We start from the raw sequence: 13538 nt of genomic DNA, 5'->3' as shown, positions 1-13538 counted from the left end.
ATTCTGCATGGTGCAGGGACTTCCCAACATGAAGCATAACAGGGGAAGACAGGCATGTGGAAGGGAATGGAGAAGACAAGGGGCTGAGAAGCTGAGTGCAGGGATGAGTGAGAAGGGCCACGAGGAGGCCAGTGACAGGATAGATGGAGGTTGGGGCCATGATCTTGCTTATACTCTGAGAATTTATTCTGTGACAGAAAAGGAAGGAGGGGCAGCTAGAGGGATCCATGTATAAGGGGGGAGATTCACAGTTTGTCCAGCTTGCGGGATGACTTGAAGAAGAAATGTTGGTGGTGGAGAACAGGGTTAATGAGCTTGCTGTTAACTGTGAAGTCGGGAAACTCAGTGGTTTTGCTGCACTGGGATCTGTGGAGGGGAAGGGGGCTTGCTCACTCACTGTATGACTGAAGAGTGTGGTGGACCACCAGGCAGCCTCCCTGAAACTAGGAATCAGGCCACCTGAGGTGACAGGGAGTGGATGCAGTGGTCACTAGAGAGTGAGTCTCAGAAATGCCTCATGAAGGGCCAGGCCCTACGCAAATGGAACCTGTGATCTATGGCTCCTCCTGGTCTTCTTTATCTAGGAAACCACCACCCCCTAACCTCTGTACTGAGCGCCCAAAGAGCCAGAACTTCCTCCCAGAAGTTACTGCCATCTGCAAGACTTTTCCACCTGTGTGGGTGCTTACCCCAAGAAGGCCCACTTGGTAAGTACAAAGGCCGACACAGGAGGGCTTCTCTGCTATTTTCTGAGCCTCATGCCACCCAGAACATGGCTCTCTCCCCACCTCCTCCTCTTCTCTCTTCTTCAGGCAGCTCTTCTCACCTCCCCTCGGCTGACCTATCCCACCTATCCCCCAGAGTCCCCTTTTATCCTCCCAAACAGGTCCCTTAGATTTTACGTAGCACCCCCTCTACTATGTAACTACTCTAGCAGTCCATGTCTACTTCAGGACTCCTGGGGCTCCCCAGGCCCCTCTCAGAGTGTTGTTGATCCCCACCTCTTCTCAGCTGTCCTCTGCATGGTTTGGTTTTCTCATGTGGGCCTGCCACCTTGTCAACCTAGTCCCTTCACGGGAGCACCTATCCTTCTGCTCTGTGATCCCAAAGATTTTGAAAGTTCAGAGAAAGTAGATCCTGCTTGGTGACAGCGCAGACAGTGATCCAGGATTTCATGGCCCTTTTCCTGTTTCAAGATATTGACTGCTCAGAACATCATTACCTGGACCGGAGTACAGTTGGTTTAGGAAATGGGCATGTGTGTTTGCATCTCTAATTCTCCTGTGCATTCTCAGGAGACAAGCTGTTTCCCACTACAACAATTCATCAATCGCTAGCATCTATGCAGGGGTCAGGCTGGGCTGTGTCCTGTTTTCTATGTGGACATGAGCCATCGCAGCCACCTCGGTATATCCTTATACTTCATTGGCCATTGTATTTGCATGGTGGGAGTCAGGAGAAACTGGCTTCTGAGACAGGTTTGACTACTGAGTAGTTGTACAACTCTCTCCTGTTCCTTCCATACCCCTTCTCTACCCTACTCATTCTCTCCTCTCTCTCTCTCTCTCTCTCTCTCTCTCTCTCTCTCTCTCTCTCTGTCTCTCTCTCTCTCACTCTGGAAGGATGTTTGTATATGTCAACCTTGATCCTGAAGCTTCACCCCATTTATTAGGAATGGAGTGTTTCAAGTTTAGCTATAAGGACAGAGCAGAAACAGTGGGAGAATCATATAGGAGGTGGCCAGTATGGGCTCTTTGACCCTAGATGGTCGTAGGCATCTACCCACCATGGTAGGTGAGCACTCTGGTGGCCAGGCAGAAGGCTAGAGCAAGGCTTGCTACAGGTCTCTTGTTCTGGCCTGAAATCAGGCTATGTTAGTGTCAGCTGCGCTCTCATGTAGATTCAGGGCAGCATGAGTGATACCTTTCAGGCTTCTCTCCTTCCTGTGTGCTCACTCAGAGATAAACAAATGTACTAGCTCAATTTGAATAGTGAAGTATCTGATGCATTATTCACCTACCAGGAGAAGAGATTTCCCATGTCGCATACAGGAAAAAATACATTAACCCATAGTGAGACTTTATAGACAACCCCCCCACACACACAGGGAGAGAGAGAGAGACAGAGAGAGAGAGAGAGAACTTGGAACACCCAACTCTATATGATCCCCGCAGAGCTCAGGGAACCCCAGGCAAAACAAGGCTGAAAGATCCCAAGATCCAGAGGCCATGAAGAAAACCAAGACAATGAAGCCCTCTTTTTTTTTTAGACCTGGTCATGTTTTTATTTGGAGGAATTTGGACATTGGTACTTTGGTTTAGAAAAGGAGTGGAATGATTTAAACACTGCTTAAAGGTCCATAAGAATAGGGGCATGGAAAAAAATGGTGCTGTGGTGCTGATAATGACTTGAACTATCATGAGGTGGCTCAAGAATTTTCAGAGACGAATTTTGGTATCTTGCTTGTTAATCTCTTGTGATATTTTGATGGAGAATGTGGCTGCATTTTGCCCTTCTCTGAAAGGCTTTCCTAAGTCTAATGTGAAATATTTTGGATTAATTCCTTTGGCAAAGGAAATCTCAAAATAGTCTAGTATATTCTCTGTTGTGTGGTTATTAGTGGTATGTGGGAACTTTATGACTCCCTCTTGTTATGATAGTTCAAAAGTGCATACTTGTTTTGTTCAAGCATTACTGAAATAGGACAAACAGGATCTTTAGCATAGAAAAACAGCACATATGTTATATCCTTGAAAACAAGATGTTTTGAAGTAGTTCAATTGTTCCTTGAACAGGTACCTTAAGGTAAAGAAGTCTGTAATGATGTTGCCGATTTTTGAGCTGTGCATAAGGAGAATAAACGTGGAGCAGTATTCACTGACTGTCCTCTTGTGTGCAACTCTTTGTCTTGTCTCATTGTTTTTCCTTTAATCCTCACATCCCATTCCAGTACACATCAACAGGTTCTGAGAGTTGTAACTCTAATGATGATATATAATGAAAAGAAACAAGCTAATCAAGGAAAAATATTTGAGGAGGATAACAGCAACAGAAAGGGGTATAGAGCTAAATTCTATATTTAAAGATATTAAAAGGACTAGAAATATAATAAAGAATGGCAGCCTAAGGGAAAGATCCCACCCAGCTATATTTCCATCTTCTCAAAAGCAATTAAGGAATTTCTCAAATCAAGGTGTGTTGATGTACTCCTAAACATCCAGTTTCAGGACAGCCAAGCTTAGGTAGTGAAGGACAGAAAACTGACGAAGATGTAATTGACTAATGGCATTATATTTCAGTGCCAGTAAGCAGCAGAACTTGGCAAATTTGCCCATATGGTTCTGGATTTATGGATAGAAGAAAGCAGCTATGGAATTTGCCTCTACTTCTAAGGCAACCAAGGCATGTGTCAGTAGCATCCCTGAATGGAGGCACAGAGAGTCCATTGTGTGAAGCTCTGAAGTTGAAGATTGTATTCCCTTGGAGACGACAAGATATTGAAGATTCCAGACCTGTGGGATACCTGCTCAGGAGACCTGCTAACAGAAAGTGAAACCAGCACAACTGGAAGAAGTATGTTGTGGTCAATGAGTCTTGAAAGGAATTGGAGATATGGAGAGAGTTTTGACATCAGAAATTATGATTAAGAGTTTCCAGGTTGCCTGGGTGGATTATGGTTTTGTTTTGGTGCAGGGTTGCCTTGATATGCCCCCTCCCATGGACTTTTGAATGGTTTTATATAATATATATCTATAATGTTCTTTTATATGTTGCAAGTATGTCACATTTTATTTATTTATTTATTTTTATTATTTATTTTAAGTGTAAAATTAGATTAGAAAAACCGTTGCTTCATAAGTCAGTTCCAGGTCCCTCTCCGTTTCCCTCCCCTCCTCCGGTGCACTCCGCCAACCCCCCCAATATCCCCTCATTTCCCCAGGGATGCTGAGGCCCTCCATGGGGGTGTCCACAGTCTGTCATTTCATCCAGGGCAGGGCCCAGAACCTCCCCCATGAGTTCAGGATGAGAGTGCACCTCACATTGTTGGATGGGACTCCAACGTCCATGTGTATATTCGAGATGAATACTGATCTACTGCCCAAGGCTCAATAGATGACCTAGGCCTCCTCACTGATACCCCTAGTCAGGGAGTCTTGATCAGTCCCATGCTGGATTCCCAGGCATCAGCGTGGGATTCAAGAGTTAACCCTTGTGAGGTCAGCTCTTTCTGGGGGTTAAACCAGCCCAGTCTTAATCCCTTTGGTCATCATCAGTCCATCCTCTCTGTTACTGGCTTTCTTGAGTTCAGCTCAGTGCTTAGAGGTGGGAGTCTGCCTCTTCTTCCATGAGCCACTGAATGAAGGTTCTGTTTTTCAGACTCTCTGGCCATGGGATTGTAGGCTGGCACTCCCCAGATCTATCTCTAAAATTTATATATGAGAGAGTTCATGCCATGTTTCTCTTTTTGGGACTGGGTCACCTCACTCAGGATGGTTTCTTCTGGTGTCATCCAATTGCCGGCAAATCTCAGGATTCCATTGTGTTTTTTCTGCTGAATAGTACTCCATTGTATAAATGTACCACATTTTGTCTATCTACTCATCGGTTGAGGGGCATCTAGATTGCTTCCAAGTTCTGGTTAATAAAAATAATGCTGCTATGAACATAGTGGAATAGATATGCTTGTATAAATGGGCATCTTTTGGATATATGCCTAAGAGTGGAGTTGCTGGGTCTTGTGGTAGGTTTATTCCCATTTTTCTGAGGAATCTCCATACTGATTTCCAAAGTGGCTGAAAAAGTTGGCATTCCCACCAGCAATGGAGGAGTGTTCCCCTTTCATCACCTCCTATCCAGCATAAATTGCCTTTGGTGTTTTTGATTTTAGCCATTCTGACGGGAGTGAGATGGTATCTTAGAGTTGTTTTGATTTGCATCTCCCGGATGGCTAAGGATGTTGAGCACTTTCTCAAGTGCCTCTCAGCCATTTTAGAATCCTAAATTGAAAATTCTCTATTTAGTTCGGTAGCCCAGTTTTTGATTGGATCCTTTGGTGTTTTGGAGACTTGCTTCTTGATTTCTTTGTAAATTTTCAAGATCTACCCTCTGTCAGATATAGGGTTAGTGAATATTTTTTCCCATTCTGTGGGCTGCCTTTTTGTCTTTATGTGTCCTTTGCTTTACAGAGGGTTCTCAGTTTCAAAAGGTCCCATTTATTTATTGTTGATCTCACTGTCTGTGCTAGTGGTGTTATATTCAGGAATCTGTCTCCTGTACCAATTCATTCAATGGTACCTGTAGGAGGAAGTCTGATGCTGCCATTAAACATGTGACTTATTAGAGGCGCATACAGATGAGGTAATAAAAGGGCGGTTTACCACACCGCTAACCACACCCACTTTTGGCAGGACTAAAGATGTATACGGCTGGACGTAAAGACGTATACGTACGTAGGCAGAACTACGTCACTCGCCAGGCCCACTTTTGGGCATGGATAGGGGGCGTTACGGGGAAAGGTATAAAAGACAGCACACAGGAAGTCTCGCTCTCTTTTTCCCGGAGTCCGGCTTCCGGTTCGAGCGGAAAACTGCTTGTCTCATCTGGGTTACTTGTTTGGTATCTTGTGAGTAATTTCTACAATAAATACTTAGTTTTACTTCCAGTAAGTGTCGCTTATCGTTACAGCGTCCGTTGAAGCCTACAGTTTGGTGTCGGGAACGGGATTGGAATCCGGATCCAGGCGCCCAGAAAAGCGGCTTCTCTCGGCCCGACCAGGCACACGTGGACTCTCCTTTCGCTAAGTTCCTCACCACTTCGCTTGGCAAGGCACGATTCCTGCCGCCAGGAACCAGCACCTTCTACCTGCCGGTAAGGTTAGGCAGTATTCCAAGATTTCTCTCGCGGCCACATGCTGTTTTACTGGTGGCCTGCTGACTCCGGCCACGTGCTCTTTCGCTGGCAGCCTGTTGATTTCGGCCTGAATTACTCCATTGGTAACAAACGTAACTGCTTTATACAATGTCAACAGCTAACATTATGATGCAGGATGTTAAGAATTTTCTTGTTTTTTGTATGGATGGGATTTTAGAAAGGCTTGAGGACCTACCTGAAAGGTACTTCCTACCCACAATGGTGATTATTAGTTTCCTAATCAATATAATTTTGTTAATGAAATGGCTCAAAAATAGGACTAAACTTATACAGGTCATACAGTCATCGCAGGATAGTTTTGAAATCTTAATACAAAGGATTCAGGAAATGCAAAATTCATTGCAGGAGAGTAAGAAAGGGTTGGTAGAAAATATTCAGGATATTAAAAATGATAATGTAGGTCTGACGAACAGGTTTAAAGAGATGGAACACAAAATTGAATTACTTTCAGGAAAAATGTGTTCCACAGATAGAATTGAAAAATTGGAACATAATGTTGAAACATTTAACGAAAAACACGGTTCCATGTTTGATGATTTCACTAGCAAATAACAAAGACTGGAACATAAAATTGAAATGCTAACAGAAAGGAATTGTTCCATGTCGGAGAGCAATGATAAACTAACTGATAGAATATCATTTGTAGAAGGCAGTTTACATGCTATTGAGGTACTTTCTAAGGATGAGAATATTAGAAATTTGGAATCACATGTAAATGATGAATGTAAAAAAATGGAAGATTCCATGACGTCCTTAGAAAATTATTTGTCCCAAGAACTTCAAGAGCTCAGAGAAACAATGATGAATAGACTGCAGGATTTAGAAGACGCTCAATCTGATACTTCAGAATCAGAAATACAGGCAACGGGTCAGGACAGGAGTTTCCCAAAGCTTCTCAAATGTTGGAATGATCTCCCTAAGGTTGCTATGTGTTCCCCTATGGTTTTTCCAATATCTGTAACAGAAAAACCAGCAATGAAAAAAACAATCAAATGGTCCCATTGCTTATCACTGGGAACCTATACAGATGAAGGAGCTAAAGAATATTAAGGAGGCCATTGTCTTGTATGGTCTTCATTCTCCCTTTGTCAGAGAGCTCCTAACCTCATGGGCTACTGTAAATAAAGTAACCCCAAAAGACTGGGCCCAAATAGCCTACGTAGTACTCGAAAATTCTTGTCAAATTCAATGGAGAGCTTTATGGAGGCAAGAAGTGAAAGCCTTAGAGATTCAGGAATTAAAGAACAGTCATGAAGTACCCCAAGACAAGATTCTTGAGGAGGGTCCTTATGCTGACACGCAGGTTCAATCTGCATATGACGAGCACATGTGGTCTTTATGCTGTACAGCTGCTTTAAATGCCTTGGATAAGGTTTGTGAAACAGGAGAGATACTCCAACCCTATACCAAGGTATTACAGGGCCCAAGCAAAAGGTTCACTGAATTTTTAGAGAGATTATCCAGAGCAGTAGAAGTACAGGTAGCGAATACAGAATCCAAGCGACTCCTTATAGAATCTTTGGCATATGAGAACGCGAATCCTCAATGCAGGCAGGTAATTTGGCCATTAAATAAGATCAGCGCCATTGGAGGAATGGGTCCTACATACATCGAACCTGGAATGTAAAAGTCAGGATATGGGAGCTTGGGTAGGTGAAGCTATTTCTACAGGCTTCAGGAGGCACCAGGATGCAAAATACCCTACCTGTGATGATATAGAGGCCTGGGTAGGGAAGGCAATCTCCAAGAATTTTAACAGATATAAAGATGCCACATGCTTTAACTGTGGTAGAATAGGACATCTTAGTAGGAACTATAGACAACGCATTCCTAGAAATAATAATTTTACCAAGAATGCATCAAACAGAAGGCCTCAGCCTCCTGGTCCCTGCAGGAGGTGTGGAAAGGGCCGCCACTGGACTGACTAATGCTGGTCCACAAGAGATAGACAAGGAAGATCTTTAAAGCCATGAAACGGGGATCAGGGGCTCAAGCGAGCCCCAGAAAGAAAGATTATCTGGTCATTCCCAGTGACAGTGGAGGACAGCCTCTCCCAGGACAATTAGAAGATCCACTGCCCATTGTAAATAATACAGCACTGGATAATACATTAGCTCCAGAGGATGAATCAATTATATCAGGAGGAGATACAAAACATATATTTTGGCAAACTTTTATACAATATCATAGAACCAAGTTACCAATTAAAGTAAATAATATGGGGAGAGGAGGCTGGGAGTCCAGCGAAGAGGCAGTTCTTCCAGCAGCATCAGGTAAACAGGCCGGCTTCCCGGCCTGTGCTCCAGTGCCTGCAGATCCCCTGGGACCTGCACAGAGCTCCCAATCCCGGCGGGAGCCAAGCACCCCAGATTCCGGATCTTCGCGCACACCAACGAGACCAGGAAAGGAGAGGAGGCTGGGAGTCCAGGGAAGCGGCGGTTCTTCCAGCAGCATCAGGTAAACAGGCCGGCTTCCCGGCCTGTGCTCCAGTGCCTGCAGATCGCCTGGGACCTGCACAGAGCTCCCAAACCCGGCGGGAGCCAAGCCCCCCAGACTCCGGATCTTCGCTCACACCAACGAGACCAGGAAAGGAGAGGAGGCTGGGAGTCCAGCGAAGCGGCGGTTCTTCCAGCAGCATCAGGACCAGCATTCGGACAAGGAATAGAAGAACCACCAGATTATTGGACTTGCTAGCACCCACCAAAAGGGAACGCTGGTCCCCAGACCAGTAAGGGGCTCTTTCTGTACCCACTAGAAGAAGAGATGGGAAAGTGACAATACAAAAACACAGTCAGCAACAGAAAAACAAATATGACACCGCCAGATTCTAGAGACTCCACACCAGCAAGACCCCAACATTCCAATGCGGACGAAACAGAAGAGAACGACCTTAAAAGCACTCTCATGAAAATGATAGAGGCCCTAAAAGAGGATATTGGAAAATCCCTCAAAGAAATGGAAGAAAAAACAAACCAAAAAATGCAAGAATTGGAAGAAAAAAAAACCAAAAAAGGCAGAAAATGGAAGAAGAAATGAAGCGAAAAATGGAAGAAATGGAAGAAAAAACAAAGCAAAAAATGCAAGAATTGGAAGAAGAATCATACCAAAAAAGGCAGGAAATGGAAGAAGAATCAAAGCAAAAAATGCAAGAAGTGGTAGAAAAAACAAAGCAAAAAATGAAAAAAATGGAAGAAGAAACAAACCAAAAAAGGCAGGAAATGGAAGAAGAAACAAAGCACAAAATGCGAGAAATGGAACAAAAAACAAACCAAAAAATGCAAGAAATGGAAGAAAGAACAAACCAAAAAATTCATAAAAGGCAACAAACGGACGAACAGATAAACAGAAAATTGCAAGAAGCAATGCAAACACTGCAAGGGTTGAAAACTGAAATAGAGTCATTAAAAAAAACACAATCTGAAGAAAGGCAGAAAATAGAAAAGCTGGACAAACAGACAGGCACTAACAATACAAGCATTACCAACAGAATAGAAGAGATGGAAGAGAGAATCTCAAGTGTTGAAGATACGCTAGGAGAAATGGATTTATCAACCAAAGGAAACCTTAAATCCAACAAATCCTTAACACAAAACATCCAGGAAATATGGGACACCATGAAAAGACCAAACCTAAGAATAATAGGTATAGAAGAAGGAGAAGAAATCCAGCTCAAAGGGGCAGAAGGCATATTCAACAAAATCATAGAAGAAAACTTTCCCAACCTTAAGAAAGACATGCCAATGAAGGTACAAGAAGCCTACAGAACACCAAATAGAGTGGACCACAAAAAAAATCCCTCGCCACATAATAATCAAGACCCCAAACATACAGAATAAAGAAAGAATATTAAGAGCAGCTAAGGAAAAAGGTCAAGTAACATATAAAGGCAGACCTATCAGAATTACACCTGATTTCTCCATGGAAACGCTGAAAGCCAGAAGGTCCTGGATAGATATTCTACCTACACTAAGAGACCACGGATGCCAGCCCAGACTACTATACCCGGCAAAGCTCTCAATCACTATAGATGGAGAAAACAAGATATTCCATGACAAAACTAGATTCAAGCAATATGTGTCCACTAACCCAGCCCTACAGAAAATTTTGGAAGGAAAACTCCAACCCAAGGAAGCTAACTACAACCAGAAAAACATAAGCATTAGAGAATCTCTCTCTACCAACAGCCAAAAGAACAAAGGGGTGAAATTCCACACATAATTCCACCAACAACAACCATCGCAAATCGAAGAAGGATGAGCAATCATTGGTCATTAATATCCCTCAATATTAATGGCCTTAACTCACCCATAAAAAGACACAGACTAGCAGATTGGATTCGAAGACAGAACCCTTCCTTCTGCTGCATACAGGAAACACACCTCACCCTTAAAGACAGACATTACCTGAGAATTAAAGGTTGGGAAAAAATTTTTCAATCGAATGGACCCAAGAAACAAGCCGGGGTAGCAATCCTAATATCTAACAAACTAGACTTTAAAATAAAATCAATCAAAAGAGATGAAGGAGGTCATTACATACTCATCACAGGTGAAACCCACCAAGAGGAAGTGTCTATTCTGAACATCTATGCCCCAAAAACAAAGGCATCCACATTTGTTAAAAAAACATTATTAGAACTTAAATCTCATCTAAAGCCCCACACAGTTATAGTGGGAGATTTCAACACACCACTCTCACCACTAGACAGGAATACCAAACAGAAACTCAACAAAGATGCAAAAGGGCTAATAGAAGTAATGACCCAACTGGGATTAACAGATATCTATAGAACATTTCATCCACATAAAAAAGAATATACCTTCTTCTCACCACCACATAGAACCTTCTCAAAAATCGACCACATACTTGGCAACATATCAAACCTCAGCAGCTACAAAAAAATTGGAATAACTCCATGCATCTTATCAGACCACCATGCTTTAAAATTAGAATTCAACAACAACACAAATTGCAGAAAACCTACAAACTCATGGAAATTGAATAATGCTCAACTGCACCATCCCTGGGTCAAAGAGGAAATAAAAAAAGAAATTAAAGACTTCCTCGAATTCAATGAGAATGAAGACAGAACATACCCAAACCTATGGGACACTTTGAAAGCAGTGCTACGGGGGAAGTTCATAGCACTAAATGCTCACATGAGGAAACAGGAGAACAGTTATACTAGAGAATTAACATCACAGCTGAAAGCTCTAGAACACAAAGAAGCACACTCCCCCAGGAGGAGTAGACGCCAGGAAATAATCAAATTGAGGGCTGAAATCAATAAAGTAGAAACCAGGAAAACAATACAAAGAATCAACGCAATGAAGAGTTGGTTCTTTGAGAAAATCAACAAGATAGACAAACCTTTGTCCAAACTTACCAAACAGCAGAGAGTGAACACGCAAATTAACAAAATTAGAAATGAAAAGGGGGACATAACAACAGACTCTGAGGAAATCCAGAGAATCATTAGGTCATACTTTGAAAACCTGTACTCCACAAAATTCGAAAATTTAAAGGAAATGGATGACTTCCTGGACAGCTATCAATTGCCAAAACTAAATCAAGAACAGATAAGCAATTTAAATAGACCTATAACCCCTATGGAAATAGAAGCTGTCATCAAAAGTCTCCCAACCAAAAAAAGCCCAGGTCCAGATGGCCTCAGTGCAGAATTCTACCACAAATTCAAAGAACAGCTTATACCAATTCTTCTCAAAGTGTTCCACACAATAGAAGCAGAAGGGTCTTTGCCAAACTCTTTCTATGAGGCTTCCATAACCTTGATCCCCAAGCCACACAAAGATACAACTAAGAAAGAGAACTTCAGACCAATATCCCTCATGAACATTGATGCAAAAATACTCAATAAAATACTGGCAAATCGGATCCAAGAACACATCAAAACAGTCATTCACCACGATCAAGTAGGTTTCATCCCAGGGATGCAGGGATGGTTCAACATACGAAAATCCATCAACATAATCCACCATATAAACAAGCTGAAAAACAAAAATCACATGATCATCTCACTAGATGCTGCAAAAGCCTTTGACAAAATCCAACACCCCTTCATGATAAAGGAGTTGGAGAGATCTGGGATAACAGGGACATACCTAAACATAATAAAAGCCATATACAGTAAACCAACAGCCAACATCAAACTAAATGGACAGAAACTCAATGCAATTCCTCTAAAATCAGGAACAAAACAAGGCTGTCCACTCTCTCCATACCTTTTCAACATGGTACTTGAAGTCCTAGCTATTGCCATACGACAACAAAGGGGGATCAAGGGGATACAAATTGGGAAGGAAGAGGTCAAACTTTCACTGTTTGCAGACGATATGATAGTTTACATCAATGACCCAAAGAACTCTACCAGGGAACTCTTACAGCTGATTAACACCTTCAGCAAAGTGGCAGGCTACAAGATCAACTCAAGAAAATCAGTAGCCCTACTATATACAGATGATAAAAGGGCTGAAAAAGAAATCAGAGAAACATCACCCTTTACAATTGCCACAAACAACATAAAATACCTTGGGGTAACGCTAACCAAACAAGTGAAAGACCTGTATCGTAAGAACTTTGAATCTTTAAAGAAAGAAATTAAAGAAGCCCTCAGAAAATGGAAAGATCTCCCATGCTCTTGGATAGGTAGGATCAATGTAGTAAAAATGGCAATCCTGCCAAAAGCAATCTACAGATTCAATGCAACCCCCATTAAAATCCCAGCGCAGTTCTTCACAGACCTTGAAAGAACAATAATCAATTTTGTATGGAAAAACAAAAGACCCAGGATAGCCAAAACAACCCTGTTCAACAAGGCAACGTCCGGAGGCATCACCATCCCTGACCTCAAGCTCTATTATAGAGCTATAGTCCTGAAAACAGCTTGGTATTGGCACAAAAATAGACAGGTAGACCAATGGAATCGAATTGAAAACCCGGGTATTAACCCACACACGTACGAACATCTGATCTTTGACAAAGAAGCTAAAAATATACAATGGAATAAAGAAAGCATCTTCAACAAATGGTGCTGGCATAATTGGAGACTGGCATGTAGAAGAATGCAGATCGATCCATGTCTATCGCCATGCACAAAACTTAAGTCCAAATGGATCAAAGACCTCAACATAAATCCAGCCACACTGAACCTCTTAGAAGAGAAAGTGGGTGGTACCCTTGAACGAATTGGTACAGGAGACAACTTCCTGAACATAACACCAGTAGCACAGGCAGTAAGATCAACAATTAATAAATGGGACCTACTGAAACTGAGAAGCTTCTGTAAGGCAAAGGACACAGTCAGCAAGACAAAAAGGCAGCGCACAGAATGGGAAAAATATTCACTAATCCCACATCTGACAGAGGGTTGATCTCCAAAATTTACAAAGAACTCAAGAAGCAAGTCTCCAAAACACCAAAGGACCCTATTAAAAAGTGGGCTGCAGAACTAAATAGAGAGTTTTCAATAGAGGAGTCTAAAATGGCTAAGAGGCACTTGAGAAAGTGCTCAACATCCTTAGCCATCCGGGAAATGCAAATCAAAACAACTCTCAGATACCATCTCACCCCTGTCAGAATGGCTAAAA

General features: G+C 42.4%; 1 pseudogene; it reads left to right on the top strand.

Annotated features, from left to right (window-relative positions):
- The first annotated feature begins 540 nt into the window (after positions 1–540).
- LOC121139930 overlaps positions 541–13538 on the top strand; it is an 82709-nt pseudogene continuing 69711 nt past the window's right edge.

The sequence above is a fragment of the Mesocricetus auratus genome, unplaced genomic scaffold (genome assembly GCF_017639785.1).
Source record: "Mesocricetus auratus isolate SY011 unplaced genomic scaffold, BCM_Maur_2.0 Super-Scaffold_100003, whole genome shotgun sequence".
Taxonomy (NCBI): Eukaryota; Metazoa; Chordata; class Mammalia; order Rodentia; family Cricetidae; genus Mesocricetus; species Mesocricetus auratus.
Note: the sequence above shows the minus strand (reverse complement) of the source record. Positions and strands in the feature narration are given on the sequence as shown.